Source organism: Ictalurus punctatus, unplaced genomic scaffold (assembly GCF_001660625.3).
Source record: "Ictalurus punctatus breed USDA103 unplaced genomic scaffold, Coco_2.0 tig00163716, whole genome shotgun sequence".
Classification (NCBI taxonomy): domain Eukaryota; kingdom Metazoa; phylum Chordata; class Actinopteri; order Siluriformes; family Ictaluridae; genus Ictalurus; species Ictalurus punctatus.
Window position 1 is genome coordinate 30,984 of NW_026521177.1, and position 14,017 is coordinate 45,000.

General features: G+C 41.3%; 1 pseudogene; it reads left to right on the plus strand.

The window, feature by feature from the left end:
• Window positions 1-9,731: 9,731 nt before the first annotated feature.
• The window catches only part of LOC128632675 (NACHT, LRR and PYD domains-containing protein 12-like), a 12,789-nt pseudogene continuing 8,503 nt past the window's right edge, over window positions 9,732-14,017 (plus strand).

The following is a 14,017-nucleotide window of genomic DNA, read 5'->3' on the forward strand; positions in this document are numbered from 1 at the left end:
AGTAGTCTGGACCGAGCCCAGCTCATTAGTTCCAGTTATTAGTTTGTTATGAATCTGTAAAGCGCTGGGCGGTGGTGTGATGTGCTTCGATGTTGTAACTACAGCGCGCTCCTTTTATTCTGCGTCTCTAAACACCGCAGCTGAGCTGTGATCTGTGTGTAGAAACAGGTTCTCACTCAGCACAGTTATTAGCAAGCACGGATATGGTTATTTTCTTACTCAGAACATCACTAGGGACTGAACATCTCAATATATTAACATTTTCTTTAGAGGTAAAATGGCACGAAGGTGGAAGAAGAATAATTATAATTAGACCAGTACATTTCCTGAAGAAAATGTGAGTGGTGCTTGCAGTGGTGAAATCGGGACAGGGCGCCAATACATTCAAGAGCCGCCCGCGTAGGGTGCCAATACTTTCAAGAGCTGGACAGATATAGCACCAGCACTGTTAGAACCGGCCGTGTAGTGCGCCAATACTTTTTAGAGCCGACCGTCAAGGGCGCCAGTATATTTGAGAGCTGGCCGTGCAGGGTGCCAATATTTTATACTTTTGAGAGCCGGCCAGATCGTGTGCCAATATTTCTGAGAGCGAACAGATCGTGTGCCAATACATTTTAGAGCCGAATGTGTATGGAGGAAAAATTTTTACAGCTTTCTCCTTAGAGGGCCAATACTTTCGAAACTCAATGCCAGTCTATGGGAAATTTTCAGAATTCGAACTTCCGTAGCGGGAATTCCGGCATTCCGATCGCTTACAAAAGTCATAGCACACTTCAATAAGCTGATCGATTCGACACCTCACCCGTCGATCTCCGACAAACGGTGCGGGACTAGTTATGTGCCGAAAAAAAAGTGGAAGAAGAATAATAATTATTATAATAACTAGACCGGTACATTTCCTGAAGAAAATGTGAGTTTCGAGAGTCGGACGAATAGGTTGCTAGAGGGGTTTAGCATGATGCTAGCATGTTTTAGCATGATGCTAGCATGTTTTAGCATGATGCTAGCATGTTTTAGCATGATGCTAGCATGTTTTAGCATGATGCTAGCATGTTTTAGCATCATGCTAGCATGTTTTAGCATCATGCTAGCATGTTTTAGCATCATGCTAGCATGTTTTCGCATCATGCTAGCATGTTTTTGCACATTTTAGCATCATGCTAGCATGTTTTAGCAAGTTTTCGCATCATGCTGGCATGTTTTCGCATCATGCTGGCATGTTGCTAGCATCATGCTGGCATGTTGCTAGCATCATGCTGGCATGTTTTCGCATCATGCTGGCATGTTTTCGCATCATGCTGGCATGTTGCTAGCATCATGCTGGCATGTTGCTAGCATGTGTTAGCACTGTACTGGCCGTGTAGGGTGCCAATACTTTTAAAGCTGGACAAATAGGGCGCAAATATTTTCGAATGCCGGACTCTAGGGCACCAATATAATCGAGAGGTGAAAGCGTAGGGTGTCAATAATTTCTAGTGCCGGACGCTAAGGGCAGCAATACTTTCGAGAGCCAGACAGATGGGGCGCCAGCATTGTTAGAGCCGGCTGTGTAGTGCGTCAATACTTTTTAGAGCCGACTGTCAAGGGTGCCAGTACTTTGAGAGCTGGCCGTGCGGGGTCTCAATACTTTTGAGCGCCGGCCGGATAGGGTGCCAATACTTCTAAGAGCCGAACAGATCGTGTGCCAATACGTTTTAGAGCCGAACGTGTACAGAGGCAAAACCTTTAGCGCTTTCTCCTTAGAGGGCCAATACTTTCACAACTCAATGCAAGTCTATTGGAAATTTTCCGAATTTGAGCTTCCGTAGCGGGAATTCCAGCATTCCGATCGCTTATAAAAGTCATAGCACATCTCTCCTCAATAAGCCGATCGATTCAACGCCTCACCCGTTCGATCTCCGACAAACGGTGCGGGACTAGTTACGCTCCAAAAAAAAGTGGAAGAAGAATAATAATAACTAGACTGGTACATTTCCTGAAGAAAATGTGAGTGGTGCTTGCGTTGGCGAAACAGGGACGGGTGCCAATACTTTCGAGAGCCGACAGCATAGGGCGCCAATACTTTCCAGAGCCGGACAGATATGCTACAGTAAATGTTAATAATAATAATAATAATAATAGGACGTTATTTAAAAGCTCATGCAGCTGATGTGATTTTTATTTAGTAGTTAAATTAACATGCTATGCTAACATGTAAACAATAAGATAATATTAACTGACGTCCATTTTACACTCAATATTGTCTGTTTCTGTTCTATTTCACCAACAAAAATATTTCCAAACAAAGCCACAGCAGGTCCTGCTCCTTTTTCCTCCTAATTCCCTCATTTCTCCACGTTGGGATTAATAAAGTATTATCGTATCTCATCTTTTGTTCAAATGGGAGATTTCTTATTTATTTTATTTATTTTGTTTATTTTTAAATAGGAGACTTTTTAATACTTTTATTAAAAAATGGCTTCATGTTTCTATTATAATGAAGCATTTGTTCAAACAAAAATGTTTTCAGTCCTTTCAGGATCATTGTAACTGATGATGTTTATTATTATTATTATTATTATTATTATTATATAATAATGCTGATGTGCTGTCATGTCCTCTGATTTCTGTGTGAGACAAACGCACTCATATTTCTGTTACATGGGAAACTTTAGGGTTAGGGTGCATACATTACTCTGCTTTAAATAAACAGCAGGAGATTGAGCACCAGTGACTTGACACCTACAGCTGACAAAGCTGCAAGCAGGGTTCATACCTGCGCAAGAAAACCCCGTTGGGTTCAGAGTCCGACGCCTCAAAGTGATTTAAGGAAACACTAGGCTATTCTACCGGAGCCGACGGACGTGTTTGTCCATGTTCGACCCTTCTCCAACAACAACTTTGCAGTCTCGTTTATATTCTCAGGTTTCTGCATGTGGACGCCCTCTTCAGTATGTTCACTTCAGTCAAGTAATTAGTAATTAAGTATTTACTAGTTTACATGAACACATTCGGACGACTTATTTTATGTCAAAGCATTTTCCTAGGATAGAAAATTTGTTTTGCACAAGCGTGTTTGATGAATGCCAAGGTGTTTTCCTGCTCATCTGAATAGAGTTCCCTCTGCATTACGACACAGTTTCATAACAGGCTTCAAGTTGCACAGGTGAAACCCCAGTGTAGTTCAAGTCCAGTGCCCTTTTCTCTCTGCAGTCGGGAAGATAGTGCACACGAGTTAGTTGACACAGACCGCTGACATGCCTTGAGCAGGCTTCAAGTTGCGTAGGGGAGACCCCAGTGCATTCCAAGTCCAGTGCCATGTTCTCTTGGCCATCAGAGGAAGGGAGCATGAGACAAGACTTAAGTGCATTTCCTTGGTTCATTTATGTTCTGATGGTTTATGTTTTGATCGTTTCAATGTGCCAACCTTCTTTACCAGCCGTAACCGCGATGGAGAATGAGACAAGGCTTAAGAGTGACTCCAAGGCTCATTGACGTTTTGATCGCGCATGGTCTCAACATTCCAAAGTGTCATGTGTCTTTTCAAATGGCTTCATGTTTCAATTATAATGAAGCATTTGTTCAAACAAAAATGTTTTCAGTCCTTTAAGGATCATTGTAACTGATGATGTTATTATTATTCATAATAATAATAATGCTGATGTGGTGTCCTGTACTCTGATTTCTGTGTGTGAGAGAAACACACTCACATTTCTGTTACATGGGAAACTTTAGCTGTATTATGGCTGTGTGTGTGTGTGTGTGTGTGTGTGTGTGTGTGTGTGTGTGTGTGATCAGTGTTCTGATATATCATCATTTCTCCCCCAGGTTGAGTTGGTGTTTTCTCACAGAGGAAAGCTGTAGAGTTCTGTCCTCAGTTCTCAGATCAAACTCCTCCAGACTGAGAGAACTGAACCTGACTCACAATAACCTGCAGGATTCAGGAGTGAAGCTGCTCTCTGCTGGACTGGAGAATCCACACTGTACACTGGAGATACTGAGGTACACACACACACACACACTCTCACACACACACACACACACACACTGTACACTGGAGATACTGAGGTACACACACTCTCACACACACACACACACACACACACTCACACACACACTGTACACTGGAGATACTGAGGTACACACACACACACACTCACACACACACTGTACACTGGAGATACTGAGGTACACACACACACACACACACACACACACACACACACACACTGTACACTGGAGATACTGAGGTACACACACTGTACACTGGAGATACTGAGGTACACACAGACACACAGACACACACACCACACACACACACACACACTCACAAACACACATCCAGTTTCCATCTGTGGTGATTGTAATTGTAGTGATGTACAGTGCATCCAGAAAGTATTCACAGCGCTTCACTTTTTCTACATTTTGTTATGTTACAGTTTTATTCCAAATGGATTAAATTAATTATTTTCCTCAAAATTCTACTAACAATACCCCATAATGACAACGTGAAAGAAGTTTGTTTGAAATCTTTTCAAATTTATTTAAAAATAAAAAACAAAAAAAGCACATGTACATAAGTATTCACACCCTTTGCCATGACACTCAAAATTGAGCTCAGGTGCATCCTGGTTCCACTGATCATCCTCGAGATGTTTCTACAACGTGATTGGAGTCCACCTGTGGTAAATTCAGTTGATTCGACATGATTTGGAAAGGCACACACCTGTCTATATAAGGTTGCACAGTTAACACTGCATGTCAGAGCACAAACCAAGCCATGAAGTCCAAGGAATTGTCTGTAGACCTCCGAGACAGGATTGTATCGAGGCACAGATCTGGGGAAGGGTACAGAAACATTTCTGAAGCATTGAAGGTCCCGATAAGCACAGTGGCCTCCATCATCCGTAAATGGAGGAAGTCTGGAACCAGCAGGACTCTTCCTAGAGCTGGCCGCCCGGCCAAACTGAGCGATCGGGGGAGACGGGCCTTAGTCTGGGAGGTGACCAGAAACCCGATGGTCACTCTGACAGAGCTCCAGCGTGTCTCTGTGGAGAGAGGAGAACCTTCCAGAAGAACAACCATCTCTGCAGCACTCCACCAATCAGGCGTGTATGGTAGAGTGGCCACACGGAAGCCACTCCTCAGTAAAAGGCACATGACAGATCACCTGGAGTTTTCCAAAAGGCACCTGAAGGACTCTCAGACCATGATGAAACAAAGATTGAAGTCTTTGGCCTGAATGGCAAGCGTCATGTCTGGAGGAAACCAGGCACCACTCATCACCTGGCCAATACCATCCCTACAGAGAAGCATGGTGGTGGCAGAATCATGCTGTGGGGATGTTTTTCAGCGGCAGGAACTGGGAGACTAGTCAGGATCGAGGGAAAGATGAATGCAGCAATGTACAGAGACATTTAATTCATGATGCATGTATTTTTCCCACTACCGGCCTATAGTAGGCAAATATGCAGTTTGGGACACAGCCGAACTCTCTTGTTCGCCGTAAAGCGTAAACTGCCGTGTGTGATCGTGTCCTGTCGCAAAATGCGGTGAAAACTCACACGACTTTCATAATGTGATTAAGGTGTTTACATGTGTGTAATACACGTCCATAATACGATTAAAACAGGAGTAATCCACCTGTCTTAATTCGATTAGATCTTAATTAGATTATGACCATAATTAGATTAAGGTAAAAAATTGCTGTTTACATGGTAGTTTCTTAATCAAATTATGGTCTTAATTAGATTAAGAGTGGATTATTGTTGTCCATGTAAACGCAAGTCATTGTCTCAAAGCAGCTTTACAGAAATATCAACACGGTATACAGATATTAAAGGTGTGAATTTATCCCAACTGAGCAAGCCAGTGAGTGGCGACGGTGGCAAGGAAAAACTCCCTAAGATGTTTTAAGAGGAAGAAACCTTGAGAGGAACCCGACTCAGAAGGGAACCCATCCTCATCTGGGTAACAACAGTTAGTGTGAAAAATTTCATTATGGATTTATATGAAGTCTGTATGGCGTTAAGAGCAGCCGTAGTCCCAGCAGTCTGGAATTAAAGAAGATTTGAGCTCCATCCAGAGGCAGAAAGGATCTGGATCTCTAGTATCTCCATAAATTCGTGTGGGGCTCGGCGAAAGGAGAGAGGGAGAAAAAAGATAATTATGACTGCGAAGTAGTAGAACAGAATCTAGTCAGGGTAGGCTTGAGTAAACAAATACGTTTTAAGCTTAGACTTAAACACTGAGACTGTGTCTGAGTCCCGAACACTAATAGGAAGACTGTTCCATAACTGTGGGGCTCTATAAGAGAAAGCTCTTCCCCCTGCTGTAGCCTTCACTATTCGAGGTACCGTCAGATAGCCTGCACCTTTTGATCTAAGTAGGCGTGGCGGATCACAGAAAACCAAAAGGTCGCTTAGATATTGTGGCACGAGACCATTTAGTGCTTTATAGGTTAATAATAGTATTTTATAATAATCCAGAATGCAGCTGCTAGAGTCCTAACTAGAACCAGAAGATACGACACATCACCCCGATCTTATCCACACTGCACTGGCTCCCAGTGAAATCTCACACTGATTATAAAATACTATTATTAACCTATAAAGCACTGAATGGTCTCGCGCCATGCAACTTTGATCAAAAGATGCAGACTCTCTGATGAACGTTGAATAGTGTTTTGTAAAATGATGTTGAAACACAGACACACACACACACACACACACACACACACACCACACACACACACACGCACAGATATTTAAAATAACAGAGAATGCCACACAAGTTATTATAATTTATGAATGTACAGTCAAAGATTGAACATTTACATTTAGACAGCTTTACCATAAAATGGCAGTTGATTTGTGTAAGTGTGTGAGGAATAGTCTGTAATATATCAGACAGACGTGTGTGTGTGTGTGTGTGTGTGTGTGTGTATAAAGGCATTAAATAAATGTTATGGGTTTTTATTACACCGTACCATGTACATCAATGTGTATATATAAACTACATGTGTGTTGGGGTAGTATGGGGTGTTGGTGGGGGGGGTGTAGTATGGGGTGTAGGTGGGGGGGGGTGTAGTATGGGGTGTAGTTGGGGGGGGGGGTAGTAGTATGGGGTGTAGGTGGGGGGTGTAGTATGGGCTGTAGGTGGTGGGGGGGGGTGTAGTATGGGGTGTAGGTGGAGGGGGGGGTGTAGTATGCTAGAGTACGAGACGTATGAGTTCCACTCTCCTCTGTGAAATCCACCTTCATCTTCTGTTTCTCCATCACTGCCTCCAGCTCTATTGCCTTTCTGACATCCTGAGAAAAAAACACTCATCATTTATACACATCATTAGCATGTGTCTGTGTGTGTGTGTGTGTGTGTGTGCGCGTGTGCATGCGTGTGCGTTTACCTCCAGCAGTGCCTTCTGTACGGCAACTTGGCTGTACACCCTCGCTCCTTCTTCAGGAATGACAGCGCGAAGTTCCTCTTTATTCAGAGAGAATAGCTGAGCTCCTGTTAACACACAAAGACACATCTGTATACCGTGTTGATATTTCTGTAAAGCTGCTTTGAGACAATGTCTATTGTAAAAAAGCGCTATACAAATAAAATTGAAGTGAATAATGGCGCACTACACGGCCGGCTCTAACAGTGCTGGTGCCATATCTGTCCGGCTCTCGAAAGTATTTTCGCCCCATTCCTGTTTTGCCATGGCGAGCACCATCCACATTTTCTTCAGGAAATGTACCGGTCTAGTTATTATTATAATTAATGGTGCTTGAAAAGCACTACTATTGTTCTTCGGCCTACTTAGTATTATTATTATTATTATTATTATTATTATTATTATTATTATTATTATTATAATTAATGGTGCTTGAAAAGCACTACTATTGTTCTTCGGCCTACTTAGTATTATTATTATTATTATTATTATTATTATTATTATTATTATTATTATTATAATTAATGGTGCTTGAAAAGCACTACTATTGTTCTTCGGCCTACTTAGTATTATTATTATTATTATTATTATTAATATTATTATTATTATTATAATTAATGGTGCTTGAAAAGCACTACTATTGTTCTTCGGCCTACTTAGTATTATTATTATTATTATTATTATTATTATTATTATTATTATTATTATAATTAATGGTGCTTGAAAAGCACTACTATTGTTCTTCGGCCTACTTAGTATTATTATTATTATTATTATTATTATTATTATTATAATTAATGGTGCTTGAAAAGCACTACTATTGTTCTTCGGCCTACTTAGTATTATTATTATTATTAGTAGTATTATTTTTATATTATTATTATTATTATTATTATTATTATTATTATTATTATTATTATTATTATTATAATTAATGGTGCTTGAAAAGCACTATTATTGTTATTTGGCAAACTTATTATAATCATTCTTCTTCTTCCACTTTTTTTCGGTGCGAAACTAGTCCCACACCGTTTGTCGGAGATCGACGGTTGAGGTGTCAAATCGAACGGTTTATTGAGGAGAGGTGTGCTATGTATTACGGAAGTGATCGGAATGTCGGCATTCCCGGTACGGAAGCACAAAGTCGGAAAATTTCCCATTGAGTTGCGAAAGAATTGGCGCTCTACACCACCAGCTCTTAAAGAATTGCCTCCATACACGCCCGGCTCTAAAAAGTATTGGCGCCCAATCTGGCCGACTCTCAAAAGTACTGGCACCCCGCATGGCTGGCTCTCCATAGTATTTCCGCCCTACACGGCCAGCTCTAAAAAGTATAGCTGCACTACACGGCCAGCTCTCAGAAGTATTGGCACCCTGTGACTCCAGCTCTCAAAAGAATTGGCGTCCAGCTCTCAAAATTACGGCACCCTACGCCGTCAGCTGTCAAAATTATTGGCACCCCACTCTTCTGGCTGTCAAAAATATTGGCACGCTACGCTTTCGGCTTATCGAAAGTATTGGCGCCTGATCTGAATTTTGCCATGTCAAGCAGCACACATTTTCTTCAGGAAATGTACTGGTCTAGTTTATTATTATTATTATTATTATTATTATTATTATTATTATTATTATTATTATTGTTGTTGTTGTTGTGTGTGTGTGTGTGTGTGTGTGTGTGTGTATCTGTCTTATTATTTCTGTGTCTGTGTTATTATTTCAGACATCAGATATTTCTCATCTATATTAAATGTTTTCTACACATTTGATCATTTTAGAAAATGTTTGAAGGATTTTTACACGCACCCCTGCTCTCATCAGACAGAACCTCGGTTGGGAAACACTGGGTTAGTTACTCGTCTGACCAATGTGTTTAACTTACTCTCCATCATCACTTTTATTCTGAGTAACATTCATTATTCACACAAAAACTACTTACACACCAATCCTCACTAATATCAGGATACTCACTCTCATTAAGGGAAAACCAGAAAAAATACATTTCTGCAGATATTTAAGTAAACTTACTCAGTGTATGAGTTCTGCTTCTTTATCTAATGATCTGCTGAGTGTTTCTAGCTCCTGTTATTTTATTTTAGTTTATATATTTGTATAGAGCTCTGACAGTTGTTCGTGCACAGCTGAATGAAGTCACGAGATAATAAATGAAGGTAATGAAATGATAATGTGTGTGATGTAGATTTTACCAGACTTTTAATTCTGTTCTCCGTATTTGCAGCGTTTTCAGGCTTATACTTTCAGTATTTACAGGCCTTTGCTCGATGAATCATAAAGCTGTCTGATAACAAACCATATCTCTGTGTGTGTGTGTTTATTACCCTACCTCACTGCCCCTCCCCCTCTGCAGAATAAACGGTTAGGAAGTGAAAGTGAAAGTCAGTCTCCATTTTGTGTGGAGGGGAAAATACACCATTTCAGGAGTAAAAACACAGTGAGTATCTACATCTAAAGCTATAATATATAAACACACTGAATGTGCACTAGATGCAGAAGAGTTTTGTGGGTTTGTACTGAAGTTTGAATGTACACAAGGTTATTTTATGACTTGATACAGAGACTATTTCCTGTAAGTGAACTCTGTGCTGATACAGGGTTTGATTTAACACACCGATGTTGGAGTGAAGTAAACGTGTGTCCTGCTGTAATCTGGAGAAGGAGACATAACCTCCAACATGAGTGTGTCTGGAAAACAGGACTTAAAGAGAGACGAGAGGTGAGTTACTTTTCCATTCACCAGCAATAAACACACACCGTCTCATGGAACAGATCTGTATCTCTAAACACTCACTAGTTAACAGAGGAACTAGACTTTGGTTTAAGGTGTTTAATAGCAGTGAATATATCACTGATCTGATCTAAGAACAGTTTAGAGAAATCATTCACTGAGAGGAGAGTAAAAAGGACTGTGTAATGTGGAGGAGAAGAGCAGCGTAGCTTTGAGTCAGTGAACTCTACAGGCTTTAAGACCCAGCTGAGTCAGTTATCTGTGATTGGGACTCCTGACATCAGTGTAATTCCTGAGGTATGGGGCGTGTCTCCTGTTTGAATAAGTGTGCAGACTGGAGTTGAATTAAAAAGATGGAATTATTGGTGTTTAATGATGAACACATTGTGTAACAGTGCTGAGACAGCAGAGTATTAATTATTGCTGATATTTCTGTTTAATTCTAGAATGATGGAGGGAAAGAGATCAGACTCACCAGAACCCAGCTGTGTGTCCATGAAGAGTGACCAGTCAATGGGACATCCAGTTACCTTCAGAGACGGAGCCAGTTCTCCTGATGTGAGGTCAGTACAGTGAGGTGTTTTACAGCAGTGTTCCACCTGATCAAACTCACTGGTCTCATTCTGAAGCCCTTCATGATCTTTATCAGGTGTTGAAGCAGTAAAACACTAAACTGTGCAGTGCTGCAGCTCTCGGACTGGCAGTGAGGAAAACTGCTTTAAGAGTTCAGTTCAGCCTGCAGTCCCTGAGCTGGAGGGTCTGTGGTGCTACACAACAACATTTACACCTGGACATTAATGACTAGATGACTATTTTATTCATAAACATGTTAGTGTCAGTGAGAAATCCTGAAATCAGTGTATTGTGTTAAGAGGATAGTGTTAAATATCTGTCTCTGTATGTATTAGTGTGTGTTGTGCAGCTATGAATACATATAGTCTATATTACATCATGTGTTTTATTTCTTCACAGACCACAACAGAAGAAATCAAACCTCAGCAGAAATCAGTTGGACTCCATATTCAAGGTGTGTGTCTTTTTAATGTGTGTAACTTGTGTATGAGCAGGTTGCAGGTTTTTTATTTAAGATCATGACAATTTACAGATTTATTGATGTGCAGCAGCATTATGGGTAATCAGGCAGAATTTCAGCTGTAACTGCGGGAATAGAAAGAGACTTTTCTTCTTTTCATGAAATAAAGCATCTCTCAGTGTGTAACATTATAATATTTAGATGTGTTCCTGTGTGTTTCTAACCAGGAGCTGGAACACAAAGTCATCACTCTGATAAAGAATGAACTGAAGAGGTTTAGGAAGCTCCTGAGTCCAGATTACCCAGCATGCACTGAGAGGGAGGTGCAGGATGAGCAGGATCTGCACAGTGTCAGAGACGGAGCGCTGAAGATCACACTGCACGTCCTGAAGAACATGAACCACACAGATCTCGCTAACACACTGCACAACAGTAAGAGCTCTGAGTCATGGCTTTATTCCGTCAGGTTCACTTTAGAGAGAGGAAATAGTTTTAGATAGGAACACTTTTAGTTTGAAGTTTGAGTTTAGTATCATGTACATCTGCTGCTTTTCTGTTCTGTTCGTGGTCCAGCTTGTGGTGACTCTGTACAATGGTCCTGTTCCTTCAGGAATATTTACTACATGAATCAGGAATGAACAGCAGCATTAGAATTTTACATTTAATCCTGTGTTCAGTGATTTTACATTAAAACATCTTATTACTTTGTTTATTAGAGTCTGTGGCCCCTGTGTATCAGACAAAGCTGAAATCCAGCCTGAGAGAGAAGTTTAAAAGAATTAATGAAGGAATCTCACAGCATGGAAGCTCAGCACTTCTGAATGAGATCTACACAGATCTCTACATCACAGAGGGTTGGAGTGGAGACGTCAATAATGAACATGAGGTGAGACAGATTGAGACAGCGTCCAGGAGACCAGCAACACAGGAGACACCCATCAAATGTAATGATCTCTTTAAAGACAAGTCCATCAGAGGAGTGCTGACTAAAGGAGTTGCTGGAATTGGAAAAACAGTCTCTGTGCAGAAGTTCATTCTGGACTGGGCTGAACGAAAAGAGAATCAGGACGTCACCTTCATGTTTCCACTTCCCTTTAGAGAGCTGAATCTGATGAAGCAGAAACATCTCAGTCTGATGGATCTTCTTCATCACTTTTTCCCTGAAATAAGAAAACTAGAAGTAATAGACTGTGACTCCTACAAAGTGGTGTTGATCTTTGATGGTCTGGATGAGTGTCGACTTCCTCTAAATTTCCAGAAGAATGAGAGATTGTGTGATGTGACAGAGTCAGCCTCAGTGGATGTGCTGCTGACGAACCTCATCAAGGGGAATCTGCTTCCCTCTGCTCTTCTCTGGATAACCTCTCGACCAGGAGCAGCCAATCAGATCCCTCCTGAGTGTGTAGACCAGGTAACAGAGGTACGAGGGTTCAGTGATCCTCAGAAAGAGGAGTACTTCAGGAAGAGGATCAGTGATCAGAGCCTGGCCGATAAAATCATCTCACACATGAAGTCTTCAAGAAGCCTCTACATCATGTGCCACATCCCAGTCTTCTGCTGGATCTCAGCCACTGTTCTAGAGAGAATGTTGGGTGAAGCAGAGCGTGGAGAGATCCCAAGACTCTGACTCAAATGTTCACACACTTCCTGATCTTTCAGATCAAACACAAGGAGCAAAAGTACCATCAGAAATGTGACCCTGATCCTCAGCAGACCAGAGAGAGTATCCTGGCACTGGGAAAACTGGCTTTCCAACAGCTGGAGAAAGGAAACCTGATCTTCTATGAGGAAGACCTGAGAGAGTGTGGCATTGATGTGAGAGAAGTGTCAGTGTACTCAGGAGTGTGTACCCAAATCTTCAGAGAGGAGTTTGGGCTTCACCTGGGGAAGGTGTTCAGCTTTGTACATCTGAGTGTTCAGGAGTTTCTGGCTGCTTTATATGCATTTTTCTGCTTTATTTTTAGAAAGACAAATGTGTTAGTGGAACAAAGCACTGGACGTTCTAATTTCTTCAGAAAGTCAGACATGTCTGATCTCCTCAGGACTGCAGTGGACAAGGCCTTACAGAGTGAGAATGGACACCTGGACCTGTTCCTCCGCTTCCTTCTGGGTCTCTCACTGGAGTCCAATCAGACTCTCTTACGAGGTTTAATGCCCCAGACAGGAAGCAGCTCTCACAGCAAACAGGAAACAGTCAAGTACATCAAGAAGAAGATCAGGGAGAATCCATCTCCAGAGAAATCCATCAATCTGTTCCACTGTCTGAATGAACTGAATGATCATTCTCTAGTGCAGGAAGTACAGACTTACCTGAACAGAGGAGATCACAGTCATCTCAGTGGAACCAGACTCTCTCCTGCTCAGTGGTCAGCTCTGGTGTTTGTGTTACTGAACTCAGATCAGGAGCTGGATGTGTTTAATTTGTGGAAAATATGACCCATCAGAGGAAGGTCTTCTGAAGCTGCTGCCAGTGGTCAAAGCCTCCAGAAGAGCTGAGTGAGTATTTTTATTTATAAATGTATTACTGCATGGTTTATTATTTTAATGTAACACTGAACTGCACTGTTTGGATTAATGCTGGTTAATAATTACTCTAATCATCTTTAAACAAACCTCTGGTACTGTTCCAGAAGAGTTTCACTTTTTACACCAACACGTTACGTCTGCACTGAGGGCGGGGCCATGTGGACAAAACCTCCTATCACCATTATTACCTTTTCTCTAAAACTGATGAAGAAATGATCTCTACAGAATAACTGCATGTATTCATCACTGTTTTCTGATCATTTTGTGATCTAAACACCAGTGAAAGGCACTTTTT